The sequence below is a fragment of the Gadus chalcogrammus genome, chromosome 12, assembly GCF_026213295.1.
Source record: "Gadus chalcogrammus isolate NIFS_2021 chromosome 12, NIFS_Gcha_1.0, whole genome shotgun sequence".
Taxonomy (NCBI): domain Eukaryota; kingdom Metazoa; phylum Chordata; class Actinopteri; order Gadiformes; family Gadidae; genus Gadus; species Gadus chalcogrammus.
Window position 1 is genome coordinate 8,082,858 of NC_079423.1, and position 15,216 is coordinate 8,098,073.

The following is a 15,216-nucleotide window of genomic DNA, read 5'->3' on the forward strand; positions in this document are numbered from 1 at the left end:
AAACGACAGTTGTACATTTCTTAAACTTTCACCAACACAAACACGCACGCTCACTTCAGATCATGGGAGGACGTCAACAAATCACCACCCTTCTCTGACACTTTAACCGTTAACCTTGGTTCAAACATTTAACATCACACGCACACGCAGTGTATTTCAGATAATTAATGAATTCAGATGTCACAATGATAGTTTTACATGGATAAGGAGTCCTACTGAATCAATTACTGCCGTTTATATCTAACTAATGATTGTTTTTGTAAAAGTGTAACGTCAAGCCTCAGCAGCTTTCTCACTCCTTATGTGCTACTGTATAAAACCTGGTTTTGCGCCTACACTAATTGCTTACGGCCATACCACCCTGAACACGCCCGATCTCGTCTGATCTCGGAAGCTAAGCAGGGTCGGGCCTGGTTAGTACTTGGATGGGAGACCGCCTGGGAATACCAGGTGCTGTAAGCTATTTCTTTTTCAACTCGAGCTCATTGCCTCCGTGGCCTACCGTGGCGTACCGTGACCTGATGTTTACTGCCAACCGCTTTGGAGGATTTAAGCAACATACAAAAACTGACAACCACTCTCAAAACTATTTTGTGAAACATGAGGACAGTATAGTGATACTGCCAGCAGGGAGCACCAGAGAGCTGAAACGACAGTTGTATATTTCTTAAACTTTCACCAACACAAACACGCACGCTCACTTCAGATCATGGGAGGACGTCAAAAATCACCACCCATTCTCTGACACTTTAACCGTTAACCTTGGTTCAAACATTTAACATCACACGCACGCGCAGTGTATTTCAGATAATTAATGAATTCAGATGTCACAATGATCGTTTACATGGATAAGGAGTCCTACTGAATCAATTACTGCCGTTTATATCTAATTAATGATTGTTTTTGTAAAGTGTAACGTCAAGCCTCAGCAGCTTTCTCACTCCTTATGTGCTACTGTATAAAACCTGGTTTTGCGCCTGCACTAATTGCTTACGGCCATACCACCCTGAACACGCCCGATCTCGTCTGATCTCGGAAGCTAAGCTGGGTCGGGCCTGGTTAGTACTTGGATGGGAGACCGCCTGGGAATACCCGGTGCTGTAAGCTTTTTCTTTTTCAACTCGAGCTCATTGCCTCCGTGGCCTACCGTGGCGTACCGTGACCTGATGTTTACTGCCAACCGCTTTGGAGGATTTAAGCAACATACAAAAACTGACAACGTCTCTCAAAACTATTTTTGTGAAACATGAGGACAGTATAGTGATACTGCCAGCAGGGAGCACCAGAGAGCTGGAACGACAGTTGTACATTTCTTAAACTTTCACCAACACAAACACGCACGCTCACTTCAGCTCATGGGAGGACGTCAAAAAATCACCACCCATTCTCTGACACTTTAACCGTTAACCTTGGTTCAAACATTTAACATCACACGCACACGCAGTGTATTTCAGATAATTAATGAATTCAGATGTCACAATGATCGTTTACATGGATAAGGAGTCCTACTGAATCAATTACTGCCGTTTATATCTAACTAATGATTGTTTTTGTAAAAGTGTAACGTCGAGCCTCAGCAGCTTTCACACTCCTTATGTGCTACTGCATAAAACCTGGTTTTGCGCCTGCACTAATTGATTACGGCCATACCACCCTGAACACGCCCGATCTCGTCTGATCTCGGAAGCTAAGCTGGGTCGGGCCTGGTTAGTACTTGGATGGGAGACCGCCTGGGAATACCAGGTGCTGTAAGCTTTTTCTTTTTCAACTCGAGCTCATTGACTCCGTGGCTTACCGTGGCGTACCGTGACCTGATGTTTACTGCCAACCGCTTTGGAGGATTTAAGCAACATACAAAAACTGACAACGTCTCTCAAAACTATTTTTGTGAAACATGAGGACAGTATAGTGATACTGCCAGCAGTGAGCACCAGAGAGCTGAACCGACAGTTGTACATTTCTTAAACTTTCACCAACACAAACACGCACGCTCACTTCAGATCATGGGAGGACGTCAAAAAATCACCACCCATTCTCTGACACTTTAACCGTTAACCTTGGTTCAAACATTTAACATCACACGCACACGCAGTGTATTTCAGATAATTAATGAATTCAGATGTCACAATGATCGTTTACATGGATAAGGAGTCCTACTGAATCAATTACTGCCGTTTATATCTAACTAATGATTGTTTTTGTAAAAGTGTAACGTCAAGCCTCAGCAGCTTTCTCACTCCTTATCTGCTACTGTATAAAACCTGGTTTTGCGCCTGTACTAATTGCTTACGGCCATACCACCCTGAACACGCCCCATCTCATCTGATCTCGGAAGCTAAGCAGGGTCTGGCCTGGTTAGTACTTGGATGGGAGACCGCCTGGGAATACCCGGTGCTGTAAGCTTTTTCTTTTTCAACTCGAGCTCATTGCCTCCGTGGCCTACCGTGGCGTACCGTGACCTGATGTTTACTGCCAACCGCTTTGGAGGATTTAAGCAACATACAAAACTGAAAACGTCTCTCAAAACTATTTTTGTGAAACATGAGGACAGTATAGTTATACTGCCAGCAGGGAGCACCAGAGAGCTGAAACGACAGTTGTACATTTCTTAAACTTTCACCAACACAAACACGCACGCTCACTTCAGATCATGGGAGGACGTCAACAAATCACCACCCATTCTCTGACACTTTAACCGTTAACCTTGGTTCAAACATTTAACATCACACGCACACGCAGTGTATTTCAGATAATTAATGAATTCAGATGTCACAATGATCGTTTACATGGATAAGGAGTCCTACTGAATCAATTACTGCCGTTTATATCTAACTAATGATTGTTTTTGTAAAAGTGTAATGTCGAGCCTCAGCAGCTTTCTCACTCCTTATGTGCTACTGTATAAAACCTGGTTTTGCGCCTGCACTAATTGCTTACGGCCATACCACCCTGAACACGCCCGATCTCGTCTGATCTCGGAAGCTAAGCAGGGTCGGGCCTGGTTAGTACTTGGATGGGAGACCGCCTGGGAATACCAGGTGCTGTAAGCTGTTTCTTTTTCAACTCGAGCTCATTGACTCCGTGGCCTACCGTGGCGTACCGTGACCTGATGTTTACTGCCAACCGCTTTGGAGGATTTAAGCAACATACAAAAACTGACAACGTCTCTCAAAACTATTTTTGTGAAACATGAGGACAGTATAGTGATACTGCCAGCAGGGAGCACCAGAGAGCTGAACCGACAGTTGTACATTTCTTAAACTTTCACCAACACAAACACGCACGCTCACTTCAGATCATGGGAGGATGTCAAAAAATCACCACCCATTCTCTGACACTTTAACCGTTAACCTTGGTTCAAACATTTAACATCACACGCTCACGCAGTGTATTTCAGATAATTAATGAATTCAGATGTCACAATGATCGTTTACATGGATAAGGAGTCCTACTGAATCAATTACTGCCGTTTATATCTAACTAATGATTGTTTTTGTAAAAGTTTAACGTCAAGCCTCAGCAGCTTTCTCACTCCTTATGTGCTACTGTATAAAACCTGGTTTTGCGCCTGCACTAATTGCTTACGGCCATACCACACTGAACACGCCCGATCTCGTCTGATCTCGGAAGCTAAGCAGGGTCGGGCCTGGTTAGTACTTGGTTGGGAGACCTCCTCAGAAGCCCAGGTTGCTGTAAGTAGTGAGGAGAAAATGACATGAATGACATGGATGATGATGACGATGATGATGAGGAGGAAGAAGCTGATGATGATGATGATGCTGATGATAAAGAGGACATTAAAGTTAGTGACGGAGATGAGGCAGACGATGAAGATAAAGGAATTGAGGAGGGTGACGGAGAACCCACTAGCCTTAACGCTGGGTGGGCAGATGCAATGGCCAAGATTCTGCAGAAGAAAACCCCAGCGAGCAAACCAATGATACTGGTGAAGAGCAAGGAGTTGGACAAGATGAAGGTGAAGGAGAAACAAGAAAGAAAAAAAAAAAAAAAAAAAAAAAAAAAAAAAAGCTGGAGATCAGAGAAAAGACGGACAAGAAGTGTACGTGGGAGATGATGTTCAGGGTAAAAACCTGACATCGCAACAGATCGGGAGGCTGAAAGGAAAAAAAAGAGAGAGGAAGGAGAATGAGAAAGAAGAGAAGAGAGAAAGGAGAGAAAGAGAGAAGAAAGAAGGCAAGGGGAAAGAAAAAAAAAAAAAAGAGAGAAGCGAAGAAGAAAGAGGGAGACAGAAAGGATGATGATGACGATGATGATGATGAGGAGGAAGAAGCTGATGATGATGCTGATGATAAAGAGGACATTGAAGTTAGTGACGGAGATGAGGCAGACGATGAAGATAAAGGAATTGAGGAAGTTGACGGAGAACCCACTAACCTTAACGCTGGGTGGGCAGATGCAATGGACAAGATTCTGCAGAAGAAAACCCCAGCGAGCAAACCAACGATACTGGTGAAGAGCAAGGAGTTGGACAAGATGAAGGTGAAGGAGAAACAAGAAAGGAAAAAAAGAAAAAAAGAAAAAAAAAAGAAAAAAAAAAAGCTGGAGATCAGAGAAAAGACGGACAAGAAGTGTACGTGGGATGATGATGTTCAGGGTAAAAACCTGACATCGCAACAGATCGGGAGGCTGAAAGGAAAAAAAAGAGAGAGGAAGGAGAATAAGAGAGAAGAAAGAAGGCAAGGGGAAAGAAAAAAAAAAAGAGAGAAGCGAAGAAGAAAGAGGGAGAGAAAGAGAGAGACAGAAAGTAAGACAGAAAAAAAAAAAAACACGCCCGATCTCGTCTGATCTCGGAAGCTAAGCAGGGTCGGGCCTGGTTAGTACTTGGAAGGGAGACTGCCTGGGAATACCAGGTGCTGTAAGCTTTTTCTTTTTCAACTCGAGCTCATTGACTCCGTGGCCTACCGTGGCGTACCGTGACCTGATGTTTACTGCCAACCGCTTTGGAGGATTTAAGCAACATACAAAAACTGACAACGTCTCTCAAAACTATTTTTGTGAAACATGAGGACAATATAGTGATACTGCCAGCAGGGAGCACCAGAGAGCTGAACCGACAGTTGTACATTTCTTAAACTTTCACCAACACAAACACGCACGCTCACTTCAGATCATGGGAGGACGTCAAAAAATCACCACCCATTCTCTGACACTTTAACCGTTAACCTTGGTTCAAACATTTAACATCACACGCACACGCAGTGTATTTCAGATAATTAATGAATTCAGATGTCACAATGATCGTTTACATGGATAAGGAGTCCTACTGAATCAATTACTGCCGTTTATATCTAACTAATGATTGTTTTTGTAAAAGTGTAATGTCGAGCCTCAGCAGCTTTCTCACTCCTTATGTGCTACTGTATAAAACCTGGTTTTGCGCCTGCACTAATTGCTTATGGCCATACCACCCTGAACACGCCCGATCTCGTCTGATCTCGGAAGCTAAGCAGGGTCGGGCCTGGTTAGTACTTGGATGGGAGACCGCCTGTGAATACCAGGTGCTGTAAGCTTTTTCTTTTTCAACTCGAGCTCATTGCCTCCGTGGTCTACCGTGGCGTACCGTGACCTGATGTTTACTGCCAACCGCTTTGGAGGATTTAAGCAACATACAAAAACTGACAACGTCTCTCAAAACTATTTTTGTGAAACATGAGGACAATATAGTGATACTGCCAGCAGGGAGCACCAGAGAGCTGAACCGACAGTTGTACATTTCTTAAACTTTCACCAACACAAACACGCACGCTCACTTCAGATCATGGGAGGACGTCAAAAAATCACCACCCATTCTCTGACACTTTAACCGTTAACCTTGGTTCAAACATTTAACATCACACGCACACGCAGTGTATTTCAGATAATTAATGAATTCAGATGTCACAATGATCGTTTACATGGATAAGGAGTCCTACTGAATCAATTACTGCCGTTTATATCTAACTAATGATTGTTTTTGTAAAAGTGTAATGTCGAGCCTCAGCAGCTTTCTCACTCCTTATGTGCTACTGTATAAAACCTGGTTTTGCGCCTACACTAATTGCTTACGGCCATACCACCCTGAACACGCCCGATCTCGTCTGATCACGGAAGCTAAGCAGGGTCGGGCCTGGTTAGTACTTGGATGGGAGACCGCCTGTGAATACCAGGTGCTGTAAGCTTTTTCTTTTTCAACTCGAGCTCATTGCCTCCGTGGCCTACCGTGGCGTACCGTGACCTGATGTTTACTGCCAACCGCTTTGGAGGATTTAAGCAACATACAAAAACTGACAACGTCTCTCAAAACTATTTTTGTGAAACATGAGGACAATATAGTGATACTGCCAGCAGGGAGCACCAGAGAGCTGAACCGACAGTTGTACATTTCTTAAACTTTCACCAACACAAACACGCACGCTCACTTCAGATCATGGGAGGACGTCAACAAATCACCACCCTTTCTCTGACACTTTAACCGTTAACCTTGGTTCAAACATTTAACATCACACGCACACGCAGTGTATTTCAGATAATTAATGAATTCAGATGTCACAATGATCGTTTACATGGATAAGGAGTCCTACTGAATCAATTACTGCCGTTTATATCTAACTAATGATTGTTTTTGTAAAAGTGTAACGTCAAGCCTCAGCAGCTTTCTCACTCCTTATGTGCTACTGTATAAAACCTGGTTTTGCGCCTACACTAATTGCTTACGGCCATACCACCCTGAACACGCCCGATCTCGTCTGATCACGGAAGCTAAGCAGGGTCGGGCCTGGTTAGTACTTGGATGGGAGACCGCCTGGGAATACCAGGTGCTGTAAGCTTTTTCTTTTTCAACTCGAGCTCATTGCCTCCGTGGCCTACCGTGGCGTACCGTGACCTGATGTTTACTGCCAACCGCTTTGGAGGATTTAAGCAACATACAAAAACTGACAACCACTCTCAAAACTATTTTTGTGAAACATGAGGACAGTATAGTGATACTGCCAGCAGGGAGCACCAGAGAGCTGAAACGACAGTTGTATATTTCTTAAACTTTCACCAACACAAACACGCACGCTCACTTCAGATCATGGGAGGACGTCAAAAAATCACCACCCATTCTCTGACACTTTAACCGTTAACCTTGGTTCAAACATTTAACATCACACGCACACGCAGTGTATTTCAGATAATTAATGAATTCAGATGTCACAATGATCGTTTACATGGATAAGGAGTCCTACTGAATCAATTACTGCCGTTTATATCTAACTAATGATTGTTTTTGTAAAAGTGTAACGTCAAGCCTCAGCAGCTTTCTCACTCCTTATGTGCTACTGTATAAAACCTGGTTTTGCGCATGCACTAATTGCTTACGGCCATACCACCCTGAACACGCCCGATCTCGTCTGATCTCGGAAGCTAAGCAGGGTCGGGGCTGGTTAGTACTTGGAAGGGAGACCGCCTGGGAATACCAGGTGCTGTAAGCTTTTTCTTTTTCAACTCGAGCTCATTGCCTCCGTGGCCTACCGTGGCGTACCGTGACCTGATGTTTACTGCCAACCGCTTTGGAGGATTTAAGCAACATACAAAAACTGACAACGTCTCTCAAAACTATTTTTGTGAAACATGAGGACAGTATAGTGATACTGCCAGCAGGGAGCACCAGAGAGCTGGAACGACAGTTGTACATTTCTTAAACTTTCACCAACACAAACACGCACGCTCACTTCAGATCATGGGAGGACGTCATAAAATCACCACCCATTCTCTGACACTTTAACCGTTAACCTTGGCTCAAACATTTAACATCACACGCACACGCAGTGTATTTCAGATAATTAATGAATTCAGATGTCACAATGATCGTTTACATGGATAAGGAGTCCTACTGAATCAATTACTGCCGTTTATATCTAACTAATGATTGTTTTTGTAAAAGTGTAACGTCAAGCCTCAGCAGCTTTCTCACTCCTTATGTGCTACTGTATAAAACCTGGTTTTGCGCCTGCACTAATTGCTTACGGCCATACCACCCTGAACACGCCCATTGAGGAAGTGATACGCCCATTGAGGAAGTGTTTGGTGTGCTTGAGTGGTGAGAGGAGGACGGTGTTGGAGCGAGGATTCTTTTGGTGGTAAATCAAGTATTTATAGATATTTTTTTTGGTTAGTTTTTCGTCTCGTCGTTTATTCCCCCGACAGCTTGCTGTTTGGGGGAGTATTAGTATACTTTAGTTCGGTTTTTTTCGATGTCTCACGCGGATTCGGAAACTCGAATGGAGGACGGCATGGAACGGAACACGGCTCCTGCTGCGGTGACGGATGGTGGTTGTGTGGCGAAGAGGACATCGGAGGACGTACTAGGCGGGAGACCGGTGACTGCGGAGAGAGCAACAAGAGAGAAGGAGGACAAGGTTGCGGATGGTGGCCCGAGCTACAGCAGGGAGTTGTCTGTGGCTGTGGAGCTTGTGGGAGAGGAGAAAATCCCGATGATTGAGATGCTAAGGGCGATGCAGAGTGTATGTGGATTGGTCTTGGGATGTCGCTACCTCTCATTGAACCAATATGAAGTAACGATGAATCACCCCAACGGGAAGAGGCGATTGTTGGATGGTTTTAGGATAAGGGGGACCAGCGTCGTCGCAAAAGACTTGACTGCAGATGAGATGGTGGTGTCCTTTATGAGTCTACCAGTGTACATTACGGATGAGGAGATTCTGAAGAAGCTTGCGGACTGGGGTGTGGAGGCAGTTTCGCCGATTGCAAGGAGGAAGTGGCCTGGGATGACCATATGTGAGGGTACACGGTTTGTTAAGGTGAAGTTTAACAAGGAAGTACGGTCCTTGCCTTGGTCCACACGTTTTGACACTGAAAAGGGTGCTGAATATTTCCGTGTCATCCATGACAGACAATTAAAGGTGTGTAGATTGTGCATCCAGCCTGGACATATAGTGAGGGACTGTCCTGACTTCCTCTGTCGGAAGTGCGGGAAGCAGGGGCACTATGCAAGGGAGTGTGTGGCTGTGATTAAATGCAGAGAGTGTGGTAATAGAAAGGAAAATTGTGTGTGTAAGGAGGAGCAGGTGGGAGGGGGTGCCCTCTCAGTTGACCCAGACTCAAGGGCTGTATCGTTGGAGAGTGAGGGAAGTGGAGGGGAAGAGAGTGCGGAAGAGGAGATGGAGCACGGGGAGCTGTCTGACGGGGAGACAGTCTTGGACAGTCAGCTACAGGTTGAGCTGAAGGACCCGGGTGTGGGGGGCACGGGGTTGCCCGGGGGGCAAAGCTCTCAAGTAGAGCTTTCCTCTCTACCGGCATCTGGGCACCCTACACCAGCGGAGGGCATAGCCAAGGTGCCGCGGGGGCCGGGGCCATTGATTGGTTGTGTCAATGGCCCCGGCATCAGGGGGAGATGGGGGCACAGGGATGGGGGGGGGCAGGAGCTCTCAAGCGGGGCTCCTCTCTTTACAGGCGCCCGGGTGGCCTACAGTAGAGGAAGATGCAGCCTGGGGGTCTTGTGCTGTGACTATTGAGGATACAGCCGACGCGTCTCATTGGCGTGGTATGGCGCCTATAATTCCCCCCCCCACACTGGCTGATGGAAGGGATAGGGAGAATAAGTCTGGGAATGAGGCGTTGGGTGTTTGTAGGGAGAGGGCGCCCAGGGTCAGACGCAGGAGAGGGGTTGATTCCGATGAGGAACAGAGGAACTTGAAAAAGAAAGGGGTACGTAAAAAAAAAAAATGATTTTAACAGTAATACCCACTCTGTGTCTTTTGATTTCAATGGTCACACTCACATCAATTAACATCAACGGTCTTAACAATATGGCGAAGTTTGATGAGGTGTTAATCAATTTTAAATCCGATATTTTAGTGCTGCAGGAAACAAACTGGACACAGGCTAAAATGCCAGAAATCAAGGAGAAATGGAGGGGACTGTTATTCGTCAACTGTGGGACGGCAAGATCGTGTGGTGTGGCAATACTTGTAAAGGAGGATGTGGTTGGGAATGTGAAGGAGGTTCTGAATGATGGGAAGGGGAGGGTGATTGGAATCGATTTTGATGTTAATAATGTAACGTATAGACTAATTAATGTATACGCACCTAACAGAGAAGTGGAAAAAAGGCTATTTTTTATCTCTCTTGGTTTGCTCTGCACTAGGAATTGTGTTCTCGTGGGAGATTTTAATGTGTTTTGTAGCAAGCTGGATGTTTATAGGAGAGATAGTTTTAGACAGGATTCGGCCCGGAAGGCTTTGTTCAAAATGATTGAGGATGGGGGTTTGGTCGATGTGTGGAGGGTTAGAAATGCTGCCAAGAGGGAATTTTCTAGGAGGCAGATAGTGAACGGAGTGCTAAAGCAAAGTAGGATCGATTTATGTTTAGCACGACAGGACATCGCTGATACTTTGAGCAGTGTACAGTATAAATTCACTGGTTATAGTGATCATGCAGCAATAATCTTTCAGATGGGTGACAGAAGTAGAGGGACAGGGGGGGGAGTTTGGTGTTTGAATACAAGTGTGTTGGAAGAGAGCGAGTATATTGAGATGGTGAGAGGGTGTGTTAAGGAGCAAATGAATTGTGTGGGGTATGATGCAGACGTGTGTGAGTGGTGGGAATGTGTGAAGATAAAGGTGAAAATGTTGAGCATCAATTATTGTAAAAAGCGGAGTCAAGTAAAGAGGAGGACGGAATGTGTATTGAGAGAGCGATTGGCTGAGGAATTGAGGAGGTTAGATGACGATGTGAATAGGGACTTAGCTGACTACATAGGCATTAAAGGGGAATTAGAATCTTATGAAAGGGAGAGGTGTAAAGGGGCAATAGTTAGGAGTCGGGCGCAGTATGCGGTAGATGGGGAGAAATGTACGTCTTTCTTTTTGGGGCTGGAAAAACGGAAACAGGGTAGAACATACATAGCTCAGATAGAGGATGAGAGAGGGGAAGTGGTACATGATTTTGTGGGGGTGTTGGAGAGAGTGCAGGGGTTTTACAGTGATTTATTTAGCAAAGGCTATGTAGATAAGGATAGTGTGGACAAGGTATTAGGAACGGTTGAGCATGTGTTATCGGATAGTGATAGGGAAGTATGTGAGTGTGAGTTAGGAGAATCGGAGGTGATGGCGGCCGTCAGCAGCCTGTCCAATAACAAAAGTCCTGGCTCTGATGGATTGCCGGCAGAGTTTTACAAGTGCTTGAGTGAGTTGTTATGTCCGATTTTATTAAAGGTATATAGGGAAATGGAAAGGTTAGGGATGGTTAGCAAGTCGATGTCGACGGGGTTAATAGCGGTACTCTACAAGAATAAGGGAAGTAAATTGCAGTTAGGGAACTACAGAGGGTTAAGTCTGTTGAACACTGACTATAAGGTACTGGCCAAAACTTTAGCTAATCGGATTAAGTCGGTAGTAGGGACCATAGTTTCATCAACCCAAACTTACAGTATTCCAGGGAGAGATATAGCGGACACGATAGGGTCAGTTAGGGATGTAGTGAGGCATATGAAAGAAGAGGGAGGTGTAGTATTGAGTGTAGATTTTAACAAAGCTTTTGATAGGGTAGAACATGAGTTTATGTTTAGGGCGCTAGAGAGATTTGGTTTTGGGGATAGGTTAGTGAAGTGGATTCGATTATTGTATAGTAATGCAAAGAGTAGGGTCAAGTGTAACGGGGTATTGACGGATAGTTTTAGATTAGAGAGGTCAGTTAGGCAGGGTTGTCCGTTATCTGCATTATTGTACAGTATAACGGCTGAACCATTAGCCACCATGCTAAAAAAGGATCAGCACATACAAGGCATCAACATCCCGGGAGGAGGTAGGAGTTTAATCCATCAATACGCAGATGACACAAGCATTACAGTTAGGAATTTGGCCAGTGTGAAAAGGGTAATTGAGTTATTGGGAATATATGGGAGTGCATCGGGGGCAAAGATTAACCTGGAAAAGTCAGAGATCCTTTGTGTAGGGGCAGTGGATATGAGCGAGTGTGACATTCCGCTGACTGTTTCTAAGGGGATGATAAAGGTATTAGGTGTGAATGTGGGTGTGGATGAAAATGAGGCAAGGGATGTCACGTGGACAGGGGTTCTGAATAAAGTGAAGCAGAATTTGAATTTATGGAAGATGAGGAAGTTGAGACTGAGGGGTAAGGTGATTGTGGTGAATTGCTTGATGATGTCACGGGTGAATCATGTGCTGAGCACCCTGGATCTACCATTGTGGGTAGTAAAGGAGTTGAATGGGGCTGTTAACAATTTTTTGTGGGATGGGAAACCGGCCAAAATTGCGCATAAGGTCTTGACGAATGGGTATGAGGATGGAGGACTGAAATTGATAGATGTGGAGGTGAAGAAAAGGGCGTTACGAGTGAAAACAATTAAGAAATATTTATTTGGAAAGGAGGAGTATTGTTGGATGGGTTTTTTTGAGGACTATTTGCACAGGTATGGTGGTTGTGGTGTGAATGGTCTTTTTATGATGTTTAATAAGCCGAGGTGTCAAGGGATGTCGTATTTCTATCGAGAGGTTTTTGAGGCATGGGGGAAATATTTGGAGTACGTGAAGTATGAGTGTGTGGACAGAGCCGAGGTTCTGAATCAGCCAATCTTTCATAACCCAAAAATACTTCACAATAACAGAATACTGGTCAGTAAACATTTTGAGAAAGCCGGTATTAAACAGGTCAAGCATTTAATGTTGGAGGGGGGTAACGTTTTTAAGGCGGAACAGGTGATCATAAGGGATGTAAGGAGGTTTAATAGAGATGTGAGGGGGGCTGTGGTTGTTGGGATGTATAGGAGAGTAAAGGGAAGTATTGGTACAGGGTGGATGACACTACTGTTAGGACAGGGAGGGATAGGCGAGGAGAACACGATGGTCGAGTTGGGGGTGGAGAGGGGAGGTAAGAGAGTTAAGTTTGAGGATGTTAGTACAAAAAGTGTGTATATGGATTTGATGGGCGGTGGGATGAAGAGGCCAGCGTCAGAGAAGGTGTGGGGAAAGGCTTTTGAGGGGTTTGACGTGAAGAAAATGTGGGGCAACTTGAATGTGAAGTATAACTCTATTGAATGTGAGCACAATGATTTTAAGATCAGGCACAATAGGGTTTTCACGAATGTTGTTTTGCACCAAATTGATAGTACTGTGGGTAGAGTGTGCAATGTTTGTAAAGAGGTGGATGAGACCTTTGATCATTATTTCATTGAATGTTCAATGTTGTTTGTTTTTTTTGAGAAGGTTAAGGATTTGCTGAGTGTACACTGTGGGATCAAGGTTGGGAAGGATGTTGAATGGAAGAAACTGTTGTTGTTTGGTGTGGTTGGAAAGGTGAAAGATGTGAATGTAAATTTGGTGAATTTCATGTTGAGCACAGTCCGTCATGCAATTGTATGCAGGAGGAACGTTGCGCAATATGAGGAGAGGGTGATACCGGTATGGGAGTGGTTTGTGGCAACTTTTAAAAAGAATGTGAGGTTGGTCCACACGCTTAGGAGGGAGGATTTTCACAAGTATTTTGTTAGGAACAGCACTTTAGTCATGTTAACGGAATCAGGGACGTTAGGATTTAGTGTGTAGTGTGGGCATTGTTTTTCCTGCTTGTTAAGACCTGGCGGACCACTCCGAGGCAAATATTTGTTGTGTATGATTAGGGTTAACCTCTCTATGTGATTGTTGCGTACATTTGTGATTATCAACTATCTGTATGTCTTCTGTATGTCATACTGTGTTTGGTTATGACCGTAAAAGATTGTAAATTACTGTAAATACGGAATTTTAATTGTAAACTATATTTTTTGATAATAAAAAAAAAAAAAAAAAAAAAAAAAAAACACGCCCGATCTCGTCTGATCTCGGAAGCTAAGCAGGGTCGGGCCTGGTTAGTACTTGGATGGGAGACCGCCTGGGAATACCAGGTGCTGTAAGCTTTTTCTTTTTCAACTCGAGCTCATTGACTCCGTGGCCTACCGTGGCGTACCGTGACCTGATGTTTACTGCCAACCGCTTTGGAGGATTTAAGCAACATACAAAAACTGACAACGTCTCTCAAAACTATTTTTGTGAAACATGAGGACAGTATAGTGATACTGCCAGCAGGGAGCACCAGAGAGCTGAACCGACAGTTGTACATTTCTTAAACTTTCACCAACACAAACACGCACGCTCACTTCAGATCATGGGAGGACGTCAAAAAATCACCACCCATTCTCTGACACTTTAACCGTTAACCTTGGTTCAAACATTTAACATCACACGCACACGCAGTGTATTTCAGATAATTAATGAATTCAGATGTCACAATGATCGTTTACATGGATAAGGAGTCCTACTGAATCAATTACTGCCGTTTATATCTAACTAATGATTGTTTTTGTAAAAGTGTAACGTCGAGCCTCAGCAGCTTTCTCACTCCTTATGTGCTACTGTATAAAACCTGGTTTTGCGCCTGCACTAATTGCTTACGGCCATACCACCCTGAACACGCCCGATCTCGTCTGATCTCGGAAGCTAAGCAGGGTCGGGCCTGGTTAGTACTTGGATGGGAGACCGCCTGGGAATACCAGGTGCTGTAAGCTTTTTCTTTTTCAACTCGAGCTCATTGACTCCGTGGCCTACCGTGGCGTACCGTGACCTGATGTTTACTGCCAACCGCTTTGGAGGATTTAAGCAACATACAAAAACTGACAACGTCTCTCAAAACTATTTTTGTGAAACATGAGGACAGTATAGTGATACTGCCAGCAGGGAGCACCAGAGAGCTGAACCGACAGTTGTACATTTCTTAAACTTTCACCAACACAAACACGCACGCTCACTTCAGATCATGGGAGGACGTCAAAAAATCACCACCCATTCTCTGACACTTTAACCGTTAACCTTGGTTCAAACATTTAACATCACACGCACACGCAGTGTATTTCAGATAATTAATGAATTCAGATGTCACAATGATCGTTTACATGGATAAGGAGTCCTACTGAATCAATTACTGCCGTTTATATCTAACTAATGATTGTTTTTGTAAAAGTGTAACGTCGAGCCTCAGCAGCTTTCTCACTCCTTATGTGCTACTGTATAAAACCTGGTTTTGCGCCTGCACTAATTGCTTACGGCCATACCACCCTGAACACGCCCGATCTCGTCTGATCTCGGAAGCTAAGCAGGGTCGGGCCTGGTTAGTACTTGGATGGGAGACCGCCTGGGAATACCAGGTGCTGTAAGCTTT

General features: G+C 44.5%; 12 non-coding genes across 12 annotated transcripts; all 12 read left to right on the forward strand.

Annotated features, from left to right (window-relative positions):
• Positions 1–343: 343 nt before the first annotated feature.
• On the forward strand, positions 344–462 carry LOC130397119 (5S ribosomal RNA). Its single transcript, XR_008899723.1, has one exon. It is a non-coding gene; the product is annotated as a 5S ribosomal RNA (ribosomal RNA).
• Positions 463–988: 526 nt separating this feature from the next.
• On the forward strand, positions 989–1,107 carry LOC130400387 (5S ribosomal RNA). The gene has a single exon (XR_008902864.1). It is a non-coding gene; the product is annotated as a 5S ribosomal RNA (ribosomal RNA).
• Positions 1,108–1,636: 529 nt separating this feature from the next.
• LOC130400997 (5S ribosomal RNA) lies at positions 1,637–1,755 on the forward strand. The gene has a single exon (XR_008903461.1). It is a non-coding gene; the product is annotated as a 5S ribosomal RNA (ribosomal RNA).
• Positions 1,756–2,284: 529 nt separating this feature from the next.
• LOC130395262 (5S ribosomal RNA) lies at positions 2,285–2,403 on the forward strand. Its single transcript, XR_008898339.1, has one exon. It is a non-coding gene; the product is annotated as a 5S ribosomal RNA (ribosomal RNA).
• A 528-nt stretch (positions 2,404–2,931) lies between these two features.
• Positions 2,932–3,050, forward strand: LOC130397120 (5S ribosomal RNA). The gene has a single exon (XR_008899724.1). It is a non-coding gene; the product is annotated as a 5S ribosomal RNA (ribosomal RNA).
• Positions 3,051–3,579: 529 nt separating this feature from the next.
• Positions 3,580–3,699, forward strand: LOC130395365 (5S ribosomal RNA). Its single transcript, XR_008898430.1, has one exon. It is a non-coding gene; the product is annotated as a 5S ribosomal RNA (ribosomal RNA).
• Positions 3,700–5,412: 1,713 nt separating this feature from the next.
• On the forward strand, positions 5,413–5,531 carry LOC130400332 (5S ribosomal RNA). Its single transcript, XR_008902810.1, has one exon. It is a non-coding gene; the product is annotated as a 5S ribosomal RNA (ribosomal RNA).
• Positions 5,532–6,060: 529 nt separating this feature from the next.
• LOC130394255 (5S ribosomal RNA) lies at positions 6,061–6,179 on the forward strand. The gene has a single exon (XR_008897432.1). It is a non-coding gene; the product is annotated as a 5S ribosomal RNA (ribosomal RNA).
• Positions 6,180–6,708: 529 nt separating this feature from the next.
• On the forward strand, positions 6,709–6,827 carry LOC130400884 (5S ribosomal RNA). The gene has a single exon (XR_008903354.1). It is a non-coding gene; the product is annotated as a 5S ribosomal RNA (ribosomal RNA).
• Positions 6,828–7,356: 529 nt separating this feature from the next.
• LOC130394754 (5S ribosomal RNA) lies at positions 7,357–7,475 on the forward strand. Its single transcript, XR_008897882.1, has one exon. It is a non-coding gene; the product is annotated as a 5S ribosomal RNA (ribosomal RNA).
• A 6,972-nt stretch (positions 7,476–14,447) lies between these two features.
• On the forward strand, positions 14,448–14,566 carry LOC130397121 (5S ribosomal RNA). The gene has a single exon (XR_008899725.1). It is a non-coding gene; the product is annotated as a 5S ribosomal RNA (ribosomal RNA).
• Positions 14,567–15,095: 529 nt separating this feature from the next.
• Positions 15,096–15,214, forward strand: LOC130397122 (5S ribosomal RNA). Its single transcript, XR_008899726.1, has one exon. It is a non-coding gene; the product is annotated as a 5S ribosomal RNA (ribosomal RNA).
• The last annotated feature ends 2 nt before the right edge of the window (positions 15,215–15,216 follow it).